General features: G+C 42.3%; 1 non-coding gene across 1 annotated transcript; it reads left to right on the forward strand.

Moving 5' to 3' along the window:
- Positions 1–450: 450 nt before the first annotated feature.
- Positions 451–532, forward strand: trnas-gcu (transfer RNA serine (anticodon GCU)). The gene has a single exon. It is a non-coding gene; the product is annotated as a tRNA-Ser (tRNA).
- The last annotated feature ends 5,603 nt before the right edge of the window (positions 533–6,135 follow it).

The following is a 6,135-nucleotide window of genomic DNA, read 5'->3' on the forward strand; positions in this document are numbered from 1 at the left end:
TAGACAATAGGCAATAGGTGCAGGAGTAGGCAATTCTTCCCTTCGAACCAGCACCACCATTCATTATGATCATGGCTGATCATCCTCAATCAGTATCCTGTTTCTGCCTTATCCACATAACCCTTGATTCCACTATCCTTAAGAGCTCTATCCAACTCTTTCTTGAATGAACACCTCCTGCTGTCTCGGGTTCTTCATTCCATTGACGTCAAATCTTCACAGAATTCAACAGACCTTGTTACATAGTCATTTCTTCATTTTTGTTCAGACCACTGTGAACAGAGCGTCACAGTGTGAATGCGCTTGCCCCACAACCCAGAGGTCAGACCATAGTCTTGGAACCGTACTGTGCTATTTATGATTTCACCAAAACAAGGGAGAAATGTCTGCTGCTCTGCATAATTTATGCAATTCACTTATTCATAAGGTTATAGGCACTGAGGCATATGTGACGAGGTGGCCGATAGGTTAAGGCGATGGATTGCTAATCCCTTGTGTCCTGCACGCGTGGGTTCGAGTCCCACTCTCGTCGGTGTTATCAGTGGCTTTCAATGTTGCTATTTTTGGATGATCACAGCTGTCTTACTGAAATTGGAACTGCAATGTCAGTTTGTATGCATCGACGCTATTATAAAATCTCAAAGAATAATTTGGTCCTGTTGCCTAAACTGCATTGAAATGTAGATTGTATTGGGATATTGAAAAGGAACGCGACTTTCTTTTACAAGTCAAGCTGCTGTGACCTTTTATCGTATGAAAGAGATCCAGGAAAACCAAATAACAAGAGATGTGAATGGCATATTTATGCAGTGGGATTCTTAATGAGTATTTTGTCAAAGGAAATCTGGAGCAGGTTGAGTAGAAGTGGTTCATCTTGGTGAGAAGAGCACAAAATAATGGAGATATTTCAAAAGGAGCTGGGCGTGGGTGTAGGGGCACCGAGACCTAGCTGTAAATGCACGGTTGAGAATTGCCGATGTGGGTGCTGTGCATGGGCACGGAAAGACTTGCACATTGGTCTCGCCCTCGCCCCTTTCTCTCGCCATTGATGATTGCTGGACATAAGGCCCAAATACAAGATGTGGGAAGCGAGCTCCCTCTCGTTATGCACACACTGGATGCATCACATTGAACTATGAAAAACTGGAGAAGTCAGCATGTTAACTGTAGGGACTGAACCTAAACTGTGGATCAATAACCGTAGATTCATGCAGCATAAACATGAAAAATGATTTAAAGTGTCTTTATACGCAAGTCATTAACAAACGTTTCGCTCTAATACCCGTGTGGTTGAAAGAATAAGGCACCACATTTCAGATGGATGACAACGTAACCAATTTTGTTTAGAGATTGAGATCTATTTGATCATTTTACACAGTGAACAAGTTTATTTTAAATAATGCAAACCACATTCCCTTACCTGGAATAAAAGTGTGATTTCATTACAAACATTGTCCTTGCTAAGTCGCAATTACTCAACATGAAAAATAGGATATAATTTTTATTGAGAATACATCAATTAGCACCATTATCTAACTTCGGATTGACTGCAATATGCACATGCTAAATAAGGTTTAAGAAAGAATGACTTTTGGAAATAATGATTCGGTGGTGCCTAAAATTAATATTAGGTTCTCATGATGTGGATATACCACCAATGGCTCCAGTGGTGGAAATGCTCAGTGGGCAGTATTTCTATGATAGTATAGAGGTGTGTGATCTGCCAGGAATGGGAGCTACCACTTCATCTGGAGCAGCGTCTGTTGACATGGACCAGGGAGCATTGTGACATCAGACTGGGAGTTCCAACCACACCTGGAGCAGCTTTTATTGACATTGAGCAGCAGGGAGCATTGGAACATCAGACTGCGAGATCTAACCTCATTTGGAGCAGCTTCAGTTGATATGGAGCAGGGAGCTTTGCGAGATCCGTCTGGGAGCTCCACTCTCACCTGGAGCAGCTTTTAATGACATGTAGCAGCAGGAAGCATTGGGACATCAGAGTGATAGATCCAACCTCAACTGGACCTCTTCTATTGACATGGAGCAGGGAGCATTGGGACATCAAACTGGGAGCTCCAACTTCAAGTAGAGCAGCTTCTATTGAATGGAGCAGCAAGGAGCATTGAAACGTCAGGTTGGGAGCTCCAACCGCACTTGGAGCAGCTGGTATTTACATGGAAGAGGAGGGAGGATTGGGACATTAGGCTGGGGGAAAGGATATTCAACTATTTTAAACTGAAGTAAAATATGATTCAACGACTCAGATGTTAATTGATTTATGAAGAATCTTTCCCGGGGACAGAATTGATTCTTTAGATATAAAAGACAAGTCCTGCAAATCTTCAACTCAGCAAAACGCATTGGTACAGAGAGAAATGGGAGTGATGTTTCATGTCTTTGTCTTTTCTTTTCTGGCCGACTCTGTACTGGTTTACATCACCGGAAGGACGTTTTCAGTCATTTCATGTTGTTCAGTTTCCAGCAAATACGGACAGATCATTAACGTAATCTAAAACTGAAAATTAACGGGAATATGCGATGTTATGATTAGGCTGGAGTTTACCTCAAATTATGGTGAAAACGCAGCAAAGTAAGTTGCATTTTCCTTGATCAGCAGTGACCTCATTGATTGGCTGATTAGATTGTGAATGGTCATTTTCTGAGGACAATTTGAAGTGAATCAATGATGGTGATTATGTTTGTTCTTTGTTCACCTTGTGACTGTTACTGTTATTGCTCCTGTCATTGTTAGCATCACAGCTCTGCAGCGTGTAAAATCTCAGCTGTGCATCTGGCCAGTGGTACAACCATTCGTATAGCTGGCTACGCATCAGGCACTTGTTCGACTTTTACTTGGCGCAAGCGCATTGTGGAGATTCATCACACATACAAACTAGTCATTTTTGTTCCGTTGAGGTGGATAATATTTGAAATTTTCATCTCCACGAACGAAAATTCTTTCACTGTCTTCGATCAGTTAAACATTACCAAGAATAATCAGAGTAAAAATCGCACAGCACCAGATTGTATCGAACAGACGTTTTTGGAAGCACCAGTGTTCCATGCACTGCTTCTTCATCAGGTATTTGTCAACTGTTGGAATCTAAAATGGCTTTGTGTGATTTTTAAATTTGGCCAGCCCAGTCCAACACCAACTCCTCCAAGTCATGGGTACCATCGACACCACGAACGTTTTGTTAAAGTCCAGATGATCTTCCAAAAGATCGCGCATTTTGACACACATACCAAGTTTCTGCAGAAAAACACCCACCTGGTGATGAAGAGGCTCTCTGAAAGCTAGTGCTTCCAAATAAACCTGGTGGACTATGCCCTGATATTGTGTAATTTTTAACTTTGTCTACTCAACTCAAACACTGGCACTTCCATATCATAGACAACATCAGCTTAGTCCCACCATTGTCAGAGAAGGCAATCCTGGAATAGCCCAATACATTGCTCATTGGTACGTTTCGTTTTCAGAAACCAATGCACTCAATCGCTGCAGCTCCTTTGTTTGAAAAGCACAGAAAAGAAATAGCTGACACTCAGTTTTTCCGGTATTTTGAAACTCTTTGGGAAGTGGAATCAGAGGAGAATGAAGGATTAACTGTCCGAATGTGCAGAGAGAGGGAAGACATTTTTCCCTTCTTTGGAGAGCTGGGGTATTGACTGATCTTAGGCATTAAACAGATTCCTTGTAGAGCTGCATCAGGAACAAGAAGTCCTCATTTTCTGAACGGTAATGAAACCCAGGCCACTCAGTTAAAGCGCTGAATACTAACCACTAAACCACCAGGGATGAGGGCAGAAGCAGTTGCACCGTTTCTTCATAACACAGTTTTTGGAATTATGTCACTGCAGATATGTTTCCCTTCAAAAATGATTGAATTATCTAGTGTTTACAGCATAGAAATGGGTCCCTTCTTCTCATTACCAGCACCTGGTCTGTTACCTTGTAAGCTCTAACGTTTCACGTGTTCATCTCAATGCCAATTTCTCTGGAATGTTTTAATCTCGTAAAACACAATAAATTGGATTAAAGTTTGAGATGGGAAAAATGTGTTCACATTCAGTCGGGGAACTGAACCCCATTTTTACCCACAGACTGAAGCACGCAGACACATTTCCCCAAGAGTGACACAATCCTCGGGAGAAAACAAGCAGAAAGGAAGATTTCACGGACTTGGCTGATATTGTCCCATTTTAGACTTCAACACCAGGGTCTGGTTACAGCAAAGAAAGGAAGCATTCAACCCCATCCCGTCCCAGTGTTCCTTGTGCATTGCTTCCCCTTCAATCTGTCGTTTGTACTGCCTTACCTCGTTCTTGCTGTGAAACTTGATCATTGCTCACGCCCGCTATTTCCTGTCCTGCCGAACGGTTTTCCTCAAGTTCTTGGAATGAAAAACAGGAACGGCCTATTTCAAGCACATTTCTAGTTTACAGGGCCAGTGTTATCGCCACTGAGCAAGCACATTGCCAGCTCAGAGAGAAGGTCTCATACATTTGAAATTGAAATGCAAAGATGATTGGATAGCCTCAGTATTGTAAACCAACCAACAAGACCGGAATAGAGCCGAGGGGATCATGCACAGAAGGATGAGAGTATAGAATGACGAATCTCATGGTGTCCAGGGTGGTGTTAACAGAAATCTTCCCTGGTAGTATAGTGATGAGGATTCAATGCTTGCACTGCCATGACTTGTTAAAGGTTAACGTTTACAGTAATCAATATGAAATACTGCCTGATATTTCGAAGCAGAATGATGTTGTGCAGAAGACAGAAGCGTTTCCCTGCATGACATAATAAGAGAGCTCAGAAGAGCCTGGACGAGACAGGAGAGCCAGGAGGAGACATGGGAGGTTGTTGGCGGATAGGATCAGGGTTAACCCTAAGGCTTTCCATAGATATGTCAGGAATAAAAGAATGACGAGAGTTAAATTAGGGCCAATAAAGAATAATAGTGGGAAGTTGTGTGTGGTGTCAGAGGAGACATAGGGAAACACAATATAAATATTGTTCGACAGTGTTCACTTTAGAAAATGAAAATGTTGGCGAGGAAGATACAGAGATACTTGCATCTAGACTAGAAGAGATTGAGGTTCACAAGGAAGAGGCATTAGAAATCCTGCAGAGTGTGAAAATAGACAAGTCCTCTGGGCCGGATCGGATCTATCCTAGGATCCTCTGGGAAGCAAGGGAAGAGATTGCCGAGTCTTTCGCATTGAAATAGAAATCATCATTGTCTACAGGAATAGTGCCTGAGGATTGGAGGATAGCAAATGTGGTTCCCTTGTTCAAGAAGGATGGTTGAGACAACCCTGGTAATTACAGACCAGTGAGTCTCACTTCAGTTGTTGGTAAAGCGTTGGAAAAGGTTATAAGAGATAGGATTTATAATCATCTAGAAAATAATAATCTGATGAGGGACAGTCAGCACGGTTTTGTAAAGGGTAGGTCGTGCCTAACGAATCTTATTGAGTTTTTTGACAAAGTGACCAAACAGGTAGATGAGCGTAAACAGGTTGATGAGGTGTATATGTATTTCTGCAAGGCTTTCGATAAAGTTCCCCACAGTAGGCTATTATACAAAATGCGGAGGAATGGGATTGTGGGAGCCATAGCAGTTTGAATCAGTAATTGGCTCGCTGAAAGAAAACAGAGGGTTGTAGTTGATATAACATGTTCATCTTGGTGTCCAGTTACAAGGGTCGGTGTTGGGTCCACTGCTATTCGTCATTTTTATAAATGACCTGGATGAGGGCTTAGAAGGGTGGGTTAGTAAATTTGCGGACGACACTACGGTCAGTGGAGTTGTGGATACTAACGAAGGATGTAGTAGGTTGCAGAGAGACATAGATGGGATGCAGACCTGGGCTGAGAGGTGGCAAATGGAGTTTAATGTGGACAAGTGTGAGGTGATACACTTTGGACGGAGTAATCGGAATGCAAATATTGGGCTAATAGTAAGATTTTTGGGAGTACAGATGAACAGAGAGATATCGGTGTTCATGTAAACAGATCCCTGAAAGTTGCCACCTAGATTGACAGGGTTGTGAAGAAGACATACAGTGTTTTGGCCTTTATTAATAGATGGATTGAGATCCGGAATCAGGAGGTTATGCTGCAGC

The sequence above is a fragment of the Chiloscyllium plagiosum genome, unplaced genomic scaffold, assembly GCF_037043375.1.
Source record: "Chiloscyllium plagiosum isolate Xiang-an unplaced genomic scaffold, Cpla_swu_hap1 HiC_scaffold_48, whole genome shotgun sequence".
In the NCBI taxonomy this organism is placed as follows: Eukaryota; Metazoa; Chordata; class Chondrichthyes; order Orectolobiformes; family Hemiscylliidae; genus Chiloscyllium; species Chiloscyllium plagiosum.